The sequence below is a fragment of the Petromyzon marinus genome, chromosome 37, assembly GCF_048934315.1.
Source record: "Petromyzon marinus isolate PM22_M1 ecotype Great Lakes invasive population chromosome 37, UKy_Petmar_22M1.pri1.0, whole genome shotgun sequence".
Lineage (NCBI taxonomy): Eukaryota > Metazoa > Chordata > Hyperoartia > Petromyzontiformes > Petromyzontidae > Petromyzon > Petromyzon marinus.
This window is the reverse complement of record NC_133703.1, coordinates 20,598,588-20,620,080: the sequence shown is the minus strand read 5'-3', so window position 1 is coordinate 20,620,080 and position 21,493 is coordinate 20,598,588. Positions and strand designations below refer to the sequence as shown.

Below are 21,493 nucleotides of genomic sequence, written 5' to 3'. Positions count from 1 at the left end.
GCCTTTGTGGAGGAGACTCGTGAAGGACGCTACTGGGCAGTTGGAGGCAGTCGCCCTTCAACAACAACGGAGGGCGGAGGAGCGACGCTCACAACAACGAGCGGAGCGCCGGGTGGCTAAAGCACAGCAGGTTGGCACAGTAGGGGGCACAGGTGGTGCATCTGCCAGTCATCTCACTCAGTCGACCCGTGACACCTGGGTCTGCTCCGTGACCTCCTGCCAGCGGGCGTTCGACACTTCACGTGGCCTCAAGGTGCACATGGCCTGGCACAAGCGTCGTGGTGACGTCACCGCCACTTAGTGGCGAATGGCGGTAGTTGTTGTTGTGTATGTATGTGTGTGTGTATGTACGTGTGTGTATGTATGTGTGAATGCATGTGTGTGTATGCATGTGTGTATGCATGTGTGTGTATGCATGTATGTGTGTTTGTATGTATGTGTGTTTGTATGTATGTATGTGTGTATGCATGTGTGTGTGTGTATGTGTGTGTATGTATGTGTGTATGTATGTGTGTATGTATGTGTATGTATGTGTGTTTATGTATGTGTGTATGTATGTGTGTATGTATGTTTATATGTATGTGTGTATGTTGAACTTCTTTCGCACCGTACGTTATCTAACCGCGCTAATCGGAGGTGCCGGGGGACGGACAACAAACTAAACACACACACAAAAGAAATTGTAAAGAAATCAGTTTGACAATCGAGATGATTTAAAAGTGCTATAGCCCCCAGTGGCTCCATGACATCGGAAGGGGAAGAGCGTTCCAGACGGCCGTCTCTGTTCGATGGCCGAGCCAAAAGCCGGGCTACGTCTCAACCCGAAATGTCCAACAAACGTTTGCATGTTGAACTTCTTTCGCACCGTACGTAATTAGTCGGCGGTGCAGAGGAAGGAGATTAAACGAACGAACGCACGCACACACACGCAAAAGCAGTTGTAAAGAAATGAGTTTGTCAATGGAGATGATGCAAAAGTGGCGGAGCTCCCAGTCGGCTTCCTCACACCGTTCTCGTGAGCGAGGCAGAGCCACCACCGGACCTGTTGCGCTGAAGCCGTGAGAGTTTCTCTGCTGCTGATGATGATGATGGGTTCACACCGTTTGCTGTCTCTCTCTCTCTCTGTGTGTCTCGGTCTGGTAAGGGCAGCGATTCCCCCCGTCGTTGTGTTTGTCTGCGACCGTGCGCAGACAAACACAACGACGTTGGCCATTTGTGAAAATGAGCTTTGTCGCTCTCATCGGATTCGTCCAGTAGACATACACATTCTGATTGCGGGGATGGGTTTTGGTCAAATACGACCTTACATTGTAAGGGGTGCGGGGGGAGGGAGGGGGTTATTGGGAGGTGTGGGGGGGGAGCTATGGGCAGGAAACCGGTGAACCCAGAGGAAACCCCATGCGGTAGAGAAAGGCGCCCGAGTTGGGAATCGAACCCTGACCCCATCTCACTCTGTTGGGTACAAAGACGAAGCTGACCCCGTGTAGCCTTGAACAAACTCGCAGCGGCAGCGGCAGCCGCGTCTTTTGGCTCAACCGTCGAACAAAGACGGCCATCGCATCGGATGCGCCGTCCGATGCGATGGCCGTCTGGAACGCGCCTTCCTTGCGAGTTTCGGAAGCCCCCTGTGAGCGCTGCACTTTTAAAAATCTGGATTTTAAAGCGCATTTTTTTTAGAACTGCCTTGTGCGTGTTTAGTTTGTTGCCTTGCCCCCCCCCTCCCCCACACTTCCGATTAGCACGGTCGGCTACGTACGGTGCGAAAGAATTTCAACATACACACACATTGCATACAAAACAACCCCCCCCCCCCGTATAGCCTATAGAGGCTGTTGGCGCAAGTGCTGTTAGCGAGCACCTATGAAGGCCGGAACGGTACGCGAGGTGGGTGGGTGGACAGCACCACGCCCGACCGCCTTTGTCTCCCCAGTGGCGATGTTTACACACCGCACCGGGTACTCATTTGAGGCCGAGTCGACCTAGGGGGAGGCCCAAGATCCGGTTCAGATAGTCGCCGCTGATGTTGGCCGTGAGCGGCACTCGAACTCGGATCGCCGGGTTCGTAGCGCAGCGCGCTAACCGCCACGCCACCGCTCCCCCGCTGCATGACATCCTCCTCCCACCGCCGCCACCACCACCAGCATCAACCACCAACCACCACAGCCTTCGCTCAGAACTTCATTTAAATGTCCCTCGCCGCCGTGGATCTCGAATCTGTATTTATGCATCTGTGCGTCGAGCCGCGCCGTGCGCGCACGAACGGCCTGCCCCGTTGCCCTTCAGTGCAGCAGCAGCTATTTTTTTGTTGTGTGTTGCGCCGGCAGTCAAGGCTCCATTACCTATGTATGGTTTCTTATCTATGCAACTGCTGTGCGTGTGTGTGTTGTGCACGTGTGTGCATGTGTATGTGTGTATGTGTGTGAATGTGTGTGCGTGTAGTGTAGCGGTTAGCGCGCTGCGCTATGCACCTAGTGACCCGAGTTCGATTCCCGCTCACGGCCAACACCGGTGACGATTATTTTATCCGGTCCTAGGTCGACTCAGCCTCGAATGAGTACCTGGTGCGGTGTGTAAACATCGCCACTGGGGAGACAAAGGCGGTCGGGCGTGGTGCTGGCTACGCACCCCCTCGTGTGCCGTGCCGGCCTTCATAGGTGCTACTCGCTAACAGCACTTGCCCCTACAGTCTGTTACAGGCTATACGGGGGGTCTTTGTTTTGTTGTATTGGAGTGCTTAGCCCAATGCCCTACGAGCCCGGCGTCAGCGCTGAGCTCGATTCCGGTTCACGGCCAACACGAAGTGACGATCGTATGAACCGGTCTTGGGCCTCCTCTAGGTGGACTCAGCCTCAAAAGAGTAGCTGGCGCGGTGCGTTAAAGAAAGAAAATCAACGCCGTAGTTCTGGCCACCCACCCCATCGTGTGCCTTGCCGACCTTCAATCGGTGCTACGAGCGAACGGCACTTGCGGGGGCTGGGGGGGAGGATCTTTGTCTTTGGTGTGAGAGTGGGGAAGGCTTCTGTCGACCGGGATTCTGCGTTGTCGGCTCCGGGCGGGTTGTGTCGCAGAATCTCACACGTGGTGATGATGATGATGGCATTCTCACTGGTAGGAAGACAAAGGCATAGCGATTAACTGTATGATGGTGATGATGATGGCATTCTCACTGGCAGGAAGACAAAGGCATAGCGATTAACTGCATGATGGTGATGATGATGATGGCATTCTCACTGGTAGGAAGACAAAGGCATAGCGATTAACTGCTTGATGGTGATGATGATGATGGCATTCTCACTGGTAGGAAGACAAAGGGCATAGCGATTAACTGCATGATGGTGATGATGATGATGGCATTCTCACTGGTAGGAAGACAAAGGGCATAGCGATTAACTGCATGATGGTGGTGATGATGATGATGGCATTCTCACTGGTAGGAAGAAAAAGACATAGCGATTAACTGCTTGATGGTGATGATGATGATGGCATTCTCACTGGTAGGAAGACAAAGGCATAGCGATTACCTGCTTGATGGTGATGATGATGATGGCATTCTCACTGGTAGGAAGACAAAGGCATAGCGATTAACTGCATGATGATGATGATGATGGCATTCTCACTGGTAGGAAGACAAAAGGCATAGCGATTAACTGCATGATGATGATGATGATGGCATTCTCACTGGTAGGAAGACAAAGGCATAGCGATTAACTGCTTGATGGTGATGATGATGATGGCATTCTCACTGGTAGGAAGACAAAGGCATAGCGATTAACTGCTTGATGGTGATGATGATGATGGCATTCTCACTGGTAGGAAGACAAAGGCATAGCGATTAACTGCATGATGGTGATGATGACATTCTCACTGGTAGGAAGACAAAGGGCATAGTGATTAACTGCATGATGGTGATGATGATGATGGCATTCTCACTGGTAGGAAGACAAAGGCATAGCGATTAACTGCATGATGGTGATGATGATGATGGCATTCTCACTGGTAGGAAGACAAAGGCATAGCGATTAACTGCTTGATGGTGATGATGATGATGGCATTCTCACTGGTAGGAAGACAAAGTCATAGCGATTAACTGCATGATGGTTATGATGACATTCTCACTGGTAGGAAGACAAAGGGCATAGTGATTAACTGCATGATGGTGATGATGATGATGGCATTCTCACTGGTAGGAAAACAAAGGCATAGCGATTAACTGCATGATGGTGATGATGATGATGGCATTCTCACTGGAAGGAAGACAAAGGCATTGCGATTAACTGCATGATGGTGATGATGATGATATTCTCACTGGTAGGAAGAAAAAGACATAGCGATTAACTGCATGATGGTGATGATGATGGCATTCTCACTGGTAGGAAGACAAACGACATAGCGATTAACTGCATGATGGTGATGATGGCATTCTCACTGGTAGGAAGACAAAGGCATAGCGATTAACTGCATGATGGTGATGATGATGATGGCATTATCACTGGTAGGAAGACAAAGGCATAGCGATTAACTGCATGATGATGATGACATTCTCACTGGTAGGAAGACAAAGGCATAGCGATTAACTGCATGATGGTGATGATGATGGCATTCTCACTGGTAGGAAGACAAAGGCATTGCGATTAACTGCATGATGATGATGACATTCTCACTGGTAGGAAAACAAAGGCATAGCGATTAACTGCATTATGGTGATGATGATGATGGCATTCTCACTGGTAGGAAGACAAAGGCATAGAGATTAACTGCATGATGGTGATGATGATGATGTATCGCTGATTGGTCTGATTAAGACTGATTATTGTGATAAAATGGCGAAGCAAATTACGATGATAATAGTCGAGGTGGTGGTGCTGATAAAGCCCTAACTGGTCAAATGGTGAGCAATACGCTCAACTGATTGGCCGGGTGATTGATGATGATGATGATTTATCATCGATTATCTTCATCATTTATAATTCATGCTACTGCTACTAATTAAGCCGATATAAGTCGGGCGGATGATGAGATCAAAATACGAGCAGCCAGCCACACTTCGTTCACTGCTCTCTATGCTCCCGCGGTCCCTCCGCGGAATCCTGAAACAAATTCCTGGCACTCTCACCCCTCCCCTCATATCCCCTACCACCCCTACCCCTCTCTCACCGCGTCCTCTACTCGCCCCCCCCCCCCCCCCACACAGAGCTTGCCTCTTAACTGAACTCAATTAAAACTGGAGAAACGACAAAACCGGGATTGAGTCTCAATAGGGAACGCGTAATCGCTGCTTGGGCACAGTTAATGTAATGTATGTGTGTGCGTGTGTGACTTAGTGTGTTGGGAGCGGTAGTGTGGTGGTTAACGCGCTGCGCTACGAACTCGGCGAATTCGATTCCCCGCTCACGGCCAACACCGGTGACGATTATCTGAATCGGCTCCTGGGCCTTCCTCTAGGTCGACTCAGCCTCAAATGAGCACCTGGTGCGGTGTGTAAACATCGCCACTGGGGAGACAAAGGCGGCCGGGTGCGGTGTTGGCCACTTCGGGGCTGTCCATAAATGACGTCACGTACCTAGGTGGGGGGGGGGGGGGTCAGACATTTGTGACGATGTGTGACGAGGGGGGGGGGGGGGTTTGAGAAATGTGACGTCACATCCAAATGCGCAACTTTAAAATAAATATAGACAACACGTTCTACTTATATTCTTGGTTCTTTCGGTAAAGTCACGTAGAAGGGAAGCAATAAAATATAAAACAATAAAATTATCACGACGTTTCGACTGCAACACAAGCAATCATCATCAGGTGTGAAAACCACAGCAAGAACATTTGAAAAAAGTGTCGGTTTTTTTAACGTCAGCACCACGGAGAGCGATTTGACAATTTGTTCAGATGGACGAGTCCATCTATGTTCGGAAAAGAGGAGGGGGGGGGGGAAACGAAAATAATGGATGCGGTCTGAAAGCCACCGTAAGTGTGAACAATCAATTAAGACCCGAAATGGTTTATCAAATCCTTCCAATGATTGCTAAGCCAGAATCCATCTTCTTGGTTGAAATTGTCTCTGTGTTTGTATATGTAAAATATACTTATTTAATAAATGTTTTATCATACAACACCAGAGTGCAGCGCCACATTCAATACGCATTACAATGACAATAGTTTAAAGCGGTTTGAAGCAGGTTTTTTTGGGCGGGGGGTGGGGGGGGGGCAGAGCTTTGTGACGTCATATTTGAGGGGGGGGTCTGACTTTTTGTGACGCCGTATGACGAAGGGGGGGGGGGGTCAAAAATCGTCCAAAATCGCGTGACGTCATTTATGGACCGCCCCTTACCCCCTCGTGTGCCGTGCCGGCCTTCATAGGTGCTACTCGTTAACAGCACTTGCTCTCACAATCTGCTGAGGCTGATATTCCCTTTGGTGTAGCGGTGAGTGGGTGGGTTATTGAATAGGTTAGTGATAGGGTGTGAGTAGCTGAGTGAGTTATTGAATTAATTAATGGGTGAGCGAGTGGGTAGTTGGGTGAGTTAGAGAGTTAATTAAAATAACACTGGTCTACAATCTTTTAGACGTCTTCTGCTTCAGAAATGAAATGTGCTGTTTATTATGGATTTTGATGTGCTGAATTCAAATATGACAATTAAAACAACTGATTGGCTACTGTTCGCAAGTTAATCAAGTTTAAAAAATTTACGTCTATGTAAATTGTGTAGATTGTCGAGTTTTACTCATGAATTGTAAACCTAGGTCTTTTCATGTGTTTACGGTTGCTTTACATGATAACATGTCACCTGTCCTGTTCATGTAACACTTAAAAAATCAGCAAAAGGGTTACATAAAAAAAATGTATCATGAAACAAAATGAATAAAAAATATTACGTGTATATATATATAAGTACATAGTCCCAGTCCATATTCAGTCTCCACTCGGCGCTTATTGGCTTGTCTCTTGTATTCATTGAATGGACCATCTCTTGACACTGTCCAGCAATAGTCAGCAAGCATTGATGGGCTCCATTTGCCCTGACAGCGTCTCTCCATTGTCGCAATGTCCTGGTGACATCGCTCGCCATGCTCGTCGCTCGCTGCTCCGCAGTTGTTCGTTGGGAAAAAAACATCTCGATGGGAGGGCAAAAAAAAATGTATATTTAGTGACATGTTGCAACCAAGGCTTTTGTATGCCTTGAGGAGGTTTTTTTCACCAACTCCCCGTAGTTGTCTGCCTTGTTGTTTACGTGAAAATGTGTTGCCACTAACTGGAAGGCTTTCCATGCCGTCTTTTCCATGCCACGCGGAGCGCCGTCAAATGCATCAACTCGAAGAAGTTCACGAATCTGAGACACCTTCCTTTATATTAGCATTCACTTAACCTTGGAAATTCTCCACGGAGGTACTTGAAAGCCGCTTGTGTTTTGTCCATGGCTTTGACAAAGTTCTTCATCAGACCCAGCTTGATGTGTAAGGGTGGTAACAAAATCTTCCTTGATTCAACGAGTGGTGGATGCTGAACACTTCCCCCCCCCGCCCCCCCCAGGCTCCAATGACTGTCGGAGTGGCCTTGATCTATCTTGATGTAGTGGGAATCTCTTGCACGACTATCCCATTCGCAGAGAAACAGCGGTACTTTGTGTATCCAGTCTGCAGACCAAGCAAGAGAGCAACAACTTTCAAATCGCCACAAAGCTACCACCGATGTTGGTCATGGTTTATGCACCTCAAATATTTTTCATGTTGTCATAAGTTTCCTTATATGGACTGCATGATCAACTGGAATTGATGGCAAAACATTGCCATTATGCAGCAAAACAGTTTTAAGACTCATCTTCGATTAATCAATGAAGAGTCTCCACTCATCTGGATCATGAACGATGTTGAGGGCTGCCATCCCATCATCGATGTTTTTTGCAGGCTACAAGATCACCTTCCATGAAGATGAATGGGACAAGATCCTTTTAATGGTCATGAAACATGGAAACCCTAACATCACCTGCCAGGAGATTCCACTGTTTTAGTCTGGAGCCCAACAGCTCTGCCTTACTCTTAGGTAGTTCCAAATCCCTGACAAGGTCTTTCAGTTCACCTTCTGTTATGAGGTGTGGTTCAGAGTAGGAGGATGGGATAAAAGCTGGGTCATGTGACCTTGATGGTTCAGGACCAGACGTTTCATCCTCTTCCTCGTCCGACTCAAGTGAGAATGATTCTGGTGCATCAGGAACCGGCAGTCCTCAGTGGGGTACTGGGCGTATAGCTGATGGAATGTTTGGATAATACACAGTCCACTTTTTCTTCTTTGAAACACCTTTCCCAACTGGAGGCGCAATGCAGAAGTAACAATTGCTGATATGATCTATTGGCTCTCTCCAAATCATTGGCACTGCAAAAGGCATAGATTTCCTTTTCCTGTTCAACCACTGGCGAAGATTTGCTGCACAAGTGTTGCAGCATATGTGTGGGGCCCACATCTTGTCCTGAGCTCCAATTTTTCAGCCAAAATAAAGTTGATAGGCTTTCTTAACCATAGTGGTTATACTGCGCTTTTGTGATGCAAATGTCACTTCACCACAAACATAGCAGAAGTTATCTGCTTTGTTCACACAAGTACGAGGCATCTCTACACACTTTGGCTAAACATAAATGTGTCCCTTTGCAAAATCAAACACTGACAAATAAGAGAGCAAAACATTATGATTTCTAGAGCTGATATAGTGGAATTGTTCAGCAGAGGGATGAAACCCTAGTTATGATTGCATCATCCATGACTTATAGGAATAACATGATGCAATTCATATCATGTATGAGGCAATACCAGGTTCAGATTACATCATTCATTGTTTTGCTCAAAAAGCAAGTACTGTCCAAACCCAATCATAGATTTATGAATAAATCCAGTCAAATATGTATTTCAGTCATTTCTGGTTAAAATTTGAGATCCCTTCCCCTTAAAACTCACTTATCCTCCCGCCATTCCCAAGTTAAGGGTCATATATACTGACCCAGTAGCGTATCTTGTAAACTAGAGCCAATCAACAATTTAAGCATAATTTTCATTCTCAGTGACCCAGAATTAAAAAAGTTGGACTTAATTTATTTCGGAAGCATTTTGGCTGTAGACCAGTGTAGTTGGCGAGCGAGTGGGTTGGTGGATGTCAGTGAATTAAAGAGTGAGCAAGCAGGCAGCTGGATGAGTTAGTTCATGCATAAATGGTGAGCGAGTGGGGAGCTGGGTGAGTGAGTGAATACACGAATGGATAAGCGAGTGGGTATGTGGATGAGTTTGTGAATGAATGGGTGATCGAGTAGACAGATGGGTGAGTTAGTTGATGCATGAATGGGTAAGCGGGTGGGTACGTGGGTGAATTAGTGAGCGACTGAATGAATGAGTGGGTGAGTGAGTTCGTGAGTGAGTGACTTAATGAATGGGTGAGCGAGTGGATGGTTGGGTCAGGGAGTGTTTTTTTTTTGCTACGTTGTTATTTAAAAAAAAAATGTTGTGACCCAGGGACACTCTTGCAAATGAGACCTTGTCCTGGCCTCTTGAGGTTTCACCTTGGTTAAACAAAATAACACTCGCATGCTCGAGTGAGTGGGTGGGTGAATAATTTGGTGCGGGCGGGTGGGTGAGTGAATGGATGAGCAGGTGCGTGAGAGGGTGGATGGGTGGCTGGTTGAGTGAACGGGTGAGCGGCTGAGCTGGGTGCATGGGCGAATGGGCGAGTGAGTCGTGGATGAGCGAGTGAGTGAGCGCGTAAGGTGGGTGAGTGACTGTGCAACTTCACGTGTGACTGAGTGCAAGGTAGTAGTTGAAGGGGGGGGTAGTGGGGGGCGAGGCGGTGGGGGGAGGGGAAGATGGTGTAATTTGCCAAAAGGTCTAAGATCTAAGGGGGCTTCAGAAACAGCCGTGGGGCGCTCTGGGGGGGGGGAGCTGGAGGGGTGGGGGGGGGCTCATATGTAATTTTGCCTCGGGCCTTCGCAAACCTTTCATCGGCCTTGCCCCAGTGAGTGAGCGAGTGGATGTACCGGTTAATGAGTGACTGGACGAGTTAAAGTTTCCACCAAAGGAGTGCATTTTAATGCACTCCTTTTACAGGTCGCATCGTTCGTGCGAATTGCATCGCACGAACGCTCACGAACCACGGGCAGCCTGGCTGTGAGCAGTCATCGTGATGGTGATGGGTGGGGTGGTTCTGGAGGTGATGTGATGGTGATAGTAATGGAGATCGTGGTGATGGTGGGTGGGTGGTGATGGTGGGTGGTGATGGTGGGTGGGTGGTGATGGTGGGTGGGTGGTGATGGTGGGTGGTGATGGTGGGTGGGTGATTGGGGTGGTTCTGCATGTGGTAGTGTTGGTGTTGGGTGGTGATGGTGGGTGGGTGGGTGGTGATGGTGGGTGGGTGATTGGGGTGGTTCTGCAGGTGGTGGTGATGGTGGGTGGGTGGTGATGGTGGGTGGGTAGTGATAGTGGGTGGGTGGTGATTGGGGTGGTTCTGCAGGTGGTGGTGTTGGTGGTGGGTGGTGATGGTGGGTGGTGATGGTGGGTGGTGATGGTGGGTGGGTGGTGATGGTGGGTGGGTGATTGGGGTGGTTCTGCAGGTGGTGGTGGGTGGGTGGTGATGGTGGGTGGGTGATTGGCGTGGTTCTGCAGGTGGTGGTGATGGTGGGTGGTGATGGTGGGTGGTGATGGTGGGTGGTGATGGTGGCTGGTGATGGTGGGTGGGTGGTGATGGTGGGTGGTGATAGTGGGTGGGTGGTGATAGTGGGTGTGTGGTGATGGTGGGTGGTGATGTGGGTGGTGATAGTGGGTGGGTGGTGATAGTGGGTGGGTGGTGATGGTGGGTGGGTGGTGATAGTGGGTGGTGATAGTGGGTGGGTGGTGATGGTGGGTGGTGATAGTGGGTGGGTGGTGATGGTGGGTGGGTGGTGATGGTGGGTGGGTGGTGATAGTGGATGGGTGATGATAGTGGGTGGGTGGTGATAGTGAGTGGGTGGTGATGGTGGGTGGTGATAGTGGGTGGGTAGGTGGTGATGGTGGGTGGGTGATTGGGGTGGTTCTGCAGGTGGTGGTGATGGTGGGTGGGTGGCGATAGTGGGTGGTGATGGTGGGTGGCGATAGTGGGTGGGTGGTGATCGTGGGTGGGTGATTGGGGTGGTTCTGCAGGTGGTGGTGTTGGTGGTGGGTGGTGATGGTGGGTGGTGATGGTGGGTGGTGATGGTGGGTGGGTGGTGATGGTGGGTGGTTGGTGATTGGGGTGGTTCTGCAGGTGATGGTGTTGACGGGCGGTCGAGGCAGCCCGCTAATTGCCTGTAACGATGATTGGCGGAACGCCGGTGATTGCTGCTCGGTAGCCATGGCAACCGGGTCACTCAGTCATCCCTGCTCCTACTCGAAGCGGCTTCCATCATCCGAGCCGTGAGGGTGACAGCATTGAACAACAACAACAACGACAGCAGCCAGAGCAACAGCAACAACAACAAACACAGCTAACAAAGGCAGCGACACCACCAATAATGTAGCAATACGAACGGTAACAACAGCGATAGTGACAACAAGCAAAGCGATAGCACCAACAGCAGTAACCACGACAACAGCTACGCAGCAACCATGGCAACAACAGCGGCTATACAGCAACAAGCATAACAGCAGCAGCAACAACAGAAACAACAGAAACAACAACAACGCCACCAACAACAACAGCAGCAACAACAGAAACAACAACAACAACGCCACCAACAACAACAGCAGCAACAACAGAAACAACAACAACAACAACGCCACCAACAACAACAGCAGCTACAACAGCACCAGCAACAACAAGTGGCACAACAGCAGGCACAACAACCACCACCACCACCACCACGACCACCACCACGACCATCACCACCACCACGACCACCACCACCACCACCACGACCACCACCACGACCACAACCACCACGACCACCACCACCACGACCACTACCACCACCACCACGAGCACCACCACGACAACCACGACCACTACCACCACGACTACCACTATCACGATCTCACCGGTTCAAGAGTAGAAGCGTAATCACACACACACACGGAAATGGCCCAGTGATCCTCATCACGATGTGCATGTCAGGGTGACACACATCCCGCGTGTCGCCTGTAACAGACTGTTGGGGCAAGTGCTTTTAGCGAGCAGCGCCTATGAAGGCCGGGAACGGCACACGAGGTGGTGGGTGGCCAGCACCACGCCCGGCCGCCTTTGTCTCCCAAGTGGCGATGTTTACACACCGTAACCAGGTACTAATTTAAGGGCCGAGTCGACCTAGGGGAGGCCCAGGACCGGTTCAGATAATCGTCACCGGTGTTGGCCGTGTCCTGTCGCCGGGTTCGTAGCGCAGCGTTCGCTTACCGTAGCAGCAGCAACATCGCCACACACACGCGCGCTGTGGGCAGACGACATTGTGCCATGTGGTGAAAACAGAGGGGTGGTGGAAGGGTGTTTGAAGATCTGGTTGCAAAAGATAGAAGGGAATAGGATTGGGGATCAGTCGGGCAAAGGGGCCGTCCATAAATGACGTCACGCGATTTTGGACGATTTTTGACCCCCCCCCCTTCGTCACACGGCGTCAAAAAACTCAGACCCCCCCCCCTCAAATATGACGTCACAAAGCTCTACCCCCCCCCCCAAAAAAAAAACCTGCTTCAAATCGCTTTAAACTATTGTCGTTGTAGTGCGTATTTAATGTGGCGCTGCACTCTGATGTTGTAGGAGAAAACGTTTATTAAAAAGTCTATCTAATTAAGTAGACGTGTTGTCTATATTTATTTAAAGTTGCGCATTTCGATGTGACGTCACATTTCTCAACCCGCCCCCCCCATCGTCACACATCGTCACGAATGTCTGACCCCCCCCGCCCGACCCCCCCCCCCAGGTGCGTGGCGTCATTTATGGACGGCCCCAAGACGGAGTGCGTGGTGGCACATTTCAGTGGAAATAATGTGGAAGGAAAATAGCGAATTGTAAGTGAAGCAGTGAATGAGGACGAAGGAGTGTTTAAGTAACTTGGTGCAGCGACAAGTGCCGATGGAAGACACGAGAAGGAGAGGCGAGAGAAAGAACAAGGGCTGTGATGAATGACCGGCGTGGTGTGCGATCAGAGGCTTCCAGTTTGGTCGAAGGGAAAAGTGTTTCGTGTATAGTGTAGTGTATAGTGTAGTGTATAGTGTAGTGTATAGTAGTGTATAGTGTAGTGTATAGTGTAGTGTATAGTAGTGTATAGTGTAGTGTATAGTGTAGTGTATAGTAGTGTATAGTGGAGTGTATAGTAGTGTATAGTGTAGTGTATAGTGTAGTGTATAGTGTAGTGTATAGTAGTGGATAGTGTAGTGTATAGTGTAGTGTATAGTGTAGTGTATATTGTAGTGTATAGTGTAGTGTATAGTGTAGTGTATAGTGTAGTGTATAGTAGTGTATAGCGTAGTGTATAGTGTAGTGTATAGCAGTGTATAGTGTAGTGTATAGTGGAGTGTAGAGTAATGTATAGTAGTGTATAGTGTAGTGTATAGTGTAGTGTATAGTGTAGTGTATAATAGTGTATAGTGTAGTGTATAGTGTAGTGTATAGTGTAGTGTATAGTAGTGTATAGTGTAGTGTATAGTGTAGTGTATAGTAGTGTGTAGTGTATAGTAGTGTATAGTGTAGTGTATAGTGGAGTGTATAGTGTAGTGTATAGTGTAGTGTATAGTGTAGTGTATAGTGTAGTGTATAGTGTAGTGTATAGTAGTGTAAGGGGAGTGGTAGTGCAGCGGTTAGCACGCTGCGCTACGAACCTGGCGACCCGGGTTCGATTCCCGCTGACGGCGAATACAGGTGACGATTATCTGAACCGGTCCTGGGCCTCATCTAGGTCGACTCAGCCTCAAATTAGTACACGGTGCGATGTGTAAACATGTGTAAACATCGCCAATGGGGAGACAAAGGCGGCTGGGCGTGGTGTTAGCCACCCACCCCCTCGTGTGCCGTGCCGGCCTTTATAGGCGCTCGCTAGCAGCACTTGCCCCTACGGTCTGTTCAGGCTATACGGGGGATCTTTGTCTTTTTTTGTATAGTGCAGTGTATAGTGCAGTGTATAGTGTAGTGTATAGTGTAGTGTATAGTACAAGACGGTGGTGAGGCCGGTGCTGTTGTATGGGGCCGAGTGCCGGGGCACTAGAAAGAGGGAGGACCATGCTATGGCAGTCACAGAGATGAGGATGTTGCGGTGGATGTTGGGTTTGACAAGGAAGGACACAGGGTGAGAAATGAAGAAGCGAGAGGAAGACTTGAGGTGGTAGAGATCACAGAGGAGATGAGAGAGAGAGAGAGAAGGCTCTGGTGTGGTTCGGTCATGCTAAGAGACAACAGGAACATTACGTGAGGCAGAAGGGTGCAAGCGATGCAAGTGGAAGGAAAAAGATCAAGAGGAAGGCAGAAGAAGAGGTGGGGGGGGGGGGCGATGTGGTGCGATTGGGCCGTGGTGGCCTGACGAGCGGAAAAAGAGAGATGGCGCAGGGATAGGGCAGCGTGGAGAAGATTGGGTGATTGGATGAGTGGATGGACGATTGGATGGTTGGGTGAGTGCGTTATCGGGTGAATATGCGGGTGAATGAGTGAGTGGATAATCGGGTGAGTGAATGGGTGGCTGAGTGATTTATTTGGTGCGTGAGTGGCTGGGTTAGTGAATGATTGGGTGAGTGTGAGTAGTTCGGTGCGTGAGACAGTTTGGGTAGTTTGAGACAGCTCAGATTGCTTAGATAGAGGCAGTTTTGGGAACAGTTTGGACATGGGACAGTTTGCTTGTGACTCCTGTCACAAGCAAAAATGGCAAACAATCTCAAACTATATCTCAACATTTTGAGATTCAATAAACTAGATGAAAGATTCATGCCGCAACTCAAGGGCAGTGCCGGGAGAGAGGAGGCACGGGGAGAGGGAGGGAGATGGAGGATAGAGAAAGAGAGAGCGGTGGGGGGAGGGACAGATAACGGAGTGAATTGTAAACGCCTGTTCGCGTCCGAATTATGAGATGCAACAAGAGAATGAGACGTACCCCCAATCTTGTGCCCGGTGTTAATAAAGTTTTAACAAATCCCCCGTATAGCCTTAGCAGACTTTTTCGGGCAAGTGCTCTTAGCGAGCAGCACCTATGAATGCCGGCATGGCACACAGCACCACGCCCGGCCGCCTTTGTCTCCCCAGTGGCAACGTTTATACAACGCAACGGATACTCATTTGAGGCTGAGTCGATCTAGGGGAAGCCCAGGATCGGTTCAGATAATCGTCACTGGCGTTGGTGGCCTAGAGCGGTAATCGAACATGGGTCACCGGGTTCAAAGTGCAGCGCGCTAACCGCTGCGCCACCGCTCCCGACACGTCTCACACACACACACATACGCCCTGCTACACTTACCGAATGATTGTTTTTATTCATACTTTGCGATTGTTCGTTTCCCGCTTGTTTAGCCACGAAACATCCTCGCTAAGTCTCGAGACTGTCTTTGCAGGATGGTGCTGCCTGATTTATCGCAGTCAGAGTTGGGGTGACGATGATGATGATGACGATGATTAAACATTGTCAATTTAACCTGTACCGTGCACAGTATTCGCCAACTCTCGTAGAGAGAGAGAGAGGAGAGGGGGCGGGGGGCTCAGAGGGGCCAGGGGGAGGAGGGATCACAGACGAGTGGGGAGGCAGCAGCAGCGGCCACGCCACGTCGCCCAAGCTCTGCTCCTATATGAAGGTGTGATCGGTCAATTAATCAGTGTTTACGTGTGGGAGGAAACCGCAGTGTGCGAGGGGGAAACACTATATCCCATACTGGCCGAACAGGTGGAGTCCACATTGTTTGCTGTGTCGCCTTCTGTTTAACACGTAGGCTTTCTCGTGCTAAAGCCAAGAGCACGGCTTCTCTTCGACGTCCACGGGAAGGGAGTTTCGCAACATCTGTGTGTGATCCACCAACCCCTCTCTGCTGCTGCTGCCTCCTCCCCACGCAGTGCTGGATTACAGGCAGCCACGTGCAGTATAAGCCACCGCTGCCCGTGTAATCCCAATTATTGTAATCCCAATAATCCACTCACGCACCCAGCCACCCGCTCGCTCGCTCACTCGCTCACTCACCAACTCGCCCACCCACCCGCTCGCTCGCTCACTCACCCACTCATTTGCTCACTCACCCACACACCGACTCGCTCACTCATCCACCCCAGCGACTCACTGACCCATACGAAAGAAGAAGAAGACCCACTAACCAACCCACTCACCCTCTTGCTCAGAACCAGGTTAAAAAGCCTGAACTAGGCGGTAGGTAAAGGTCAGTTTAAAGAGGTGAGTTTTCAAGACAGACTTAAATATGGCTCACAACTTTATTGTCTTATTAGCAGAGCGTTACACGTCGCTTTCGAGCTGCGCTGGCAAAAAGCCCGATCACTGACCCGCTCACTGACCCAATCGCTCACTCAATCACCTACTCACCCACAAGACAGACTTGGATAAGCTCTAACGATGCTCAATGTCTCATTAGCAAAGGCAACACGTTGCTAAAGCTTGCGAGCTGCACGGTGGCCATCACGCGCGCACAAAATAACCCCGACAATCACTTATCACTTGCAGCGCACGCTGCAGTGAGGCTGCCACTCTGTGTGCGAGAAGTGATAACTGGAAGCGTTGCCAGAGCCCACCCACCCACCCTCCCCCCCTTACAAACATTCTCACCCCCCCCACTACCACGACCACGGAAGTTCATAATGGCCGTGTCGCAACAGCTTAGAACAACAACAACGACGACAACAAATGTCACATTCCAAACGGCTGCACGTAGCGAAGTACGCGCACACACGCACACGCATGCACGCGCACACACACGCGCACACACACACGCGCACACACGTCAGAGCGCAAACCTTTGGTTAAAAGCCCGAGTGTGGCTTTCCAGTAAAAGAAAAAACGTTGAGCCAACGTTGGCCGAACGTTGATCCAACTCTGCGCGAACGTTGGGCGAACGTTGTCCCAACGTTGGTCCAACGTTGGTCGAACGGTGGTCGAACGTTGGCCCGAGGTTAAGTCAACGTTGCGCGAAACGTTGGGCGAACGTTGGCCCAACGTTGGTTCAACGTTAATCTAACGCCGGCCTAACGGGCATATGAGGAGTTACCCAACAGGAGCAATTAAGTTACAGATACAATCTTCAATAATGATGACCATTTCGCATGCGCTGTTGTGCAGAATTTTCATCGTAAAATATTGTCGGCACATTGCATGGTTCATGCGCAGGTTTGTTATTGCCGAGGAGAAGGCGCAAATCCACACAGCGATGTAACTCCTCGGCCGCAGTCAATGTCTCTGTGAAATGAATTTTACTCCCAAGAAGAAGAAGAAGAATGATCACAATAATTAATCTCGGTTTTCTATATGGCAATCCGCACAAGGGACGTCTGTGAAAAAGAGCTTTGTAGCTCATCGGATTGCACCAGTACAAATAACTTTTCCGACTCTGACAAGGTCTCAAGGAGGCTTACATGCAAACTTGTTAAGTTATAGAGAAAGCCCGTTGTAAAATAAAATAAAAAATAAGTTACTTTTAAGACGCGATTTAATTAAAGTGTAACCGACTCAGATTCCCGAATGGACCGGCGAACAGGATTCCACAATCGCAGAGCCTCCCGTCCACAAAAGCTCCGTCTCGAATGGCCCAACACAGTCCGGCTCTTTGTGGAATCGTAATGAGAAGTAGACCCGAATCGGCGCCTCTAAGTTTTTCAAAGCGGAGTATAAAACTTGGCGTCGGCTAATGGGTGGCGATGACATTGAGGAGCCAACTCGTTCAAGGCCCTTGCGCGTGAGAAGACGAGGACTCGTCACGTCGATTCTGTAACTGCCCTTACATTGGCCGCGCGGGACAGACAGACATACGCTTGACAAATAACTCATTCACAAAACAGGTTGTTGGCACAGACCCCGGGGTCGGCGAACCCGGGCCTCAGGAGCCACACGCGTCTCTTCAAGGGGACTGCTTTGGTGACGTTAAAATTTTTGTTTTGTTTTAACTAAGGACCCACCGTGGTCTCGTTTTCACCACCGCCACGCGGTGCACTGCGGCCTCTCGAAACATTGGGAGGGAGTTTTGTTGTTGTTGTTTAAAGCGAATTTGAACAAAAATTGGTTGTCTCTCCTCGTTCGTTTACTTGGCGAACCCCCACCCCCCCCCCCCCCGGCATAGATGTACAGTGGCAGCCAACACAAATCGTTTGTACCTCTCCGCTCCCATTTGCCTACAATACCCCCCACCCCCACCCTCGCCTTCAATACAAAGATCCCCCGTGGAGCCTCCACATACTTTTTGGGGCCAAGTGCTGTTCGCGAGGAGCGCCTATCGAGAGAGGGGTGGGTGTCCAGCACCACCGTGCCGCCTTTCTCTGCCTTCGAGCCCACGCTGCCAATAGGAAGAACCAAAGAGTATGATGGATTCCTGCAGTCACGAAACCTTCAAATCAAGATTCGGCGTAGGAGTACTGCTGCCGTGTGGGGAGGGCACTAATCCAGCAGTGGATTGGCACGGCACATGTGCTGCGGCTGGCTACATACGCGTACTCACTCGCTGACTACCCAGGCCGACGTAACACTCCAGCACTGTGGAGGCAGCTGCTAGGGGTTGGTGGATCACGCGCAGATAGTTGTGAAACTTCCTTTCCCGTGGGTAGGGTGTCGAGGAGGTGCCGTACTCCCTGGCTCTGCCAGCAGAAGGCGGCACAGCAAACATATGGATGTCCCAACTGTTCTGTCTGTACGGGATAGAGTGTTTCCCCCTCGCACGCGTGGTTTATTTTTTCCCCAGGCGTATGGCATAAACAACTCAACCAAATTGGCCGATACCATCATAATATACAGAGGACAGGCAAAGCTTAGAGGGTGGGGGGAATGTGGCGCCGATATTCTTACAGCATTCGCTTAACAGGCCTGGCTCTGCTGATGAGACACAGAAGGTCGAATCAGTCACCAGGAGGCCTATTCGCAATGCTCCTATGATGACGACGATCACGACGATTGTGACGATGACGGTGATAGTGACGACGACGATGGTGATTGTGACGATGTCGATTATGATTGTGACGATGAAGATGGTGATTGTGACGATGACGATGGTGATTGTGACGATGGTGATTGTGACGATGACAGTGATTTTGACAATGACAATTATTGTGACGATGACGATGGTGATTGTGACGATGATGGTGATTGTGACGATGACGATGGTGATTGTGACGATGACAGTGATTTTGACAATGACGATTATTGTGACGATGACGGTGATTGTAACAACCGTGATTGTGACGATGATTGTGATAAGGACGTTGGTGATTGTGACGATGACGAAGATGAATGTGACGACGATGGTGATTGTGACGACGATGGTGATTGTCACGATGGCAGTGATTGTGACCACGATGGTGATTGTGATGACGATTGTGACGATGACGATGATTGTGACGATGACAGTAATTGTGACGATGACTATCATTGTGACGATGGTGATTGTGACGATGATCGTGACAAGGACAGTGATTGTGACGATGATTGTGACGACGATGGTGATTGTGATGACAACGGTGATTGTGACGATGACGGTGATTGTGACGACGATGATGATGATGACGGTGATTGTGACGACGACGATGATGATGACGGTGATTATGACGACGACGATGATGATGACGGTGAATATGACGACGACGATGATGATGATGATTGTGACGATGATGATGACTGTGACCATGACAGTGATTGTGACGATGATGACGGTGACCGTGACGACGACGATGATGACGGTCATCGTCACGACGACGATAATGACGGTGATTGTGACGATGATCGTGACGGTGACTGTGACCATGACGGTAATTGTGAGGATGATGACGACGACGATCGCGACGAGGCGAAGGACAATGCCGCCGCGTTCCCACCACCGCCGTCGGCGTCGGTGGTGGAAATCGGAGAATCAAAATGAAAAAACACGAAAAAAAATTCGATCACCGTTATTTTTCCCTCGAGCGAAATTCGTGCCCCCCCCCCCGCCCCCCCCCCCCCCCCCCGCAGAAGGCTTCCATAAATCAGAGTCCCGCCTATTAAACCGTCCACGGCTCAAAACGCCTACACAAGCCGGGCGTAATGAGGACGATCACTCACGGCCTCGTCCGTCCGTGAGTCCACCGCTCGCGCCCCGCCCGCGAGCATCGCGAGCATCGCCACCCGTGCCGATGGAGAGGGGCACGCGGGTGCGGAGAGGCACGGGTGGGGGGTGGTGAGGGTGGTGAGGGTGGTGAGGAGATGATGGCGAGTTGCCTTCTCCTCTCTCGTCTGTTACGCGGAACGCAGCCGTAGCAGTTACACACAGGCACGCACGCAGACGCGTACACATACGCACGCACACACAGGCACGCGCACACACACACACACAGAGACGCACGCAAAAAAGACAAGGATCACCCGCATAGCCTGTAACAGACTGTAGGGGCAAGTGCTGTTAGCGAGCACCTATGAAGGTCGGCACGGCACACGAGGGAATGGGTGGCCAGCACCACGCCCGGCTGCCTTTGTCTCCCCAGTGGCGATGTTTAGACACCGCACCGGGTACTCATTTTAAGGCTGAGCCGACCTAGCGGAGGCCCAGGACCGGTTCTGATAATCGTCACTGGTGTTGGCCGTGAGCGGGAATCGAGCTGGGGTCGCCGGGTTCGTAGTGCAGCGCGCTGACCGCTACACTACCGCTCCCCACGTACGCGCACACAATAAAACAGCATTCATACACACACATATACATACACACACATGTACGCGCACACAGACACACACACAGACGCACACACGGACACACACACAGCTCGAGGGCACTAAACGAACGCTTACCCAATAGCTGCCATCTCTCTCTCTCACACAAAGATAAACATTCCACCCCCTCTTCCCCCTTGCTATAGCCTCAAGAGACTGTAGGGGCAAGTGCTGTTAGTGAGCACCTATGAAGGCCGAACCAGTACACGAGGGGGGGGGGGGGGTGGCCAGCACCACGTGGCCAGATCAACCCGAATCCCTTAGTGAGTAATGGAGAAGGGTCCTTACCTGAAATGTCGTCTAATATATGGACTTTTTTCCCGTTCTTTCAAGGCCCCACAAACGTTTGGTTAGATCTGGCAGGGTAAGAAGGGTTGACGATTTGAAGTGCTCCTGCCAATAACCTGAACAACAATCATAATAAAGTCGACTTATTAAGCACCGTATCCATTCCTCGCTTTAGTAGACAGAGAGAGAGTGAGGACGACTCGAAGAGAGAGGACGACTCAGAGAGAGGGACAGAGAGGATGACTCGGAGAGAGAGGACGACTCAGAGAGGGACAGAGAGGACGACTCGGAGAGAGAGGACGACTCAGAGAGAGGGACAGAGAGGATGACTCGGAGAGAGATGACGACTCAGAGAGAGACAGAGAGGACGACTCGGACAGAG

At 50.2% G+C, this 21,493-nt stretch overlaps 1 long non-coding RNA gene across 1 annotated transcript; it reads right to left on the bottom strand.

Moving 5' to 3' along the window:
• Window positions 1-1,850: 1,850 nt before the first annotated feature.
• Window positions 1,851-21,329, bottom strand: LOC142930190 (uncharacterized). The gene is made up of 3 exons (XR_012946252.1): window positions 20,182-21,329; window positions 5,467-5,560; window positions 1,851-3,105 (listed from the first exon to the last, which is right to left on the bottom strand). It is a non-coding gene; the product is annotated as an uncharacterized LOC142930190 (long non-coding RNA).
• Window positions 21,330-21,493: the final 164 nt, after the last annotated feature.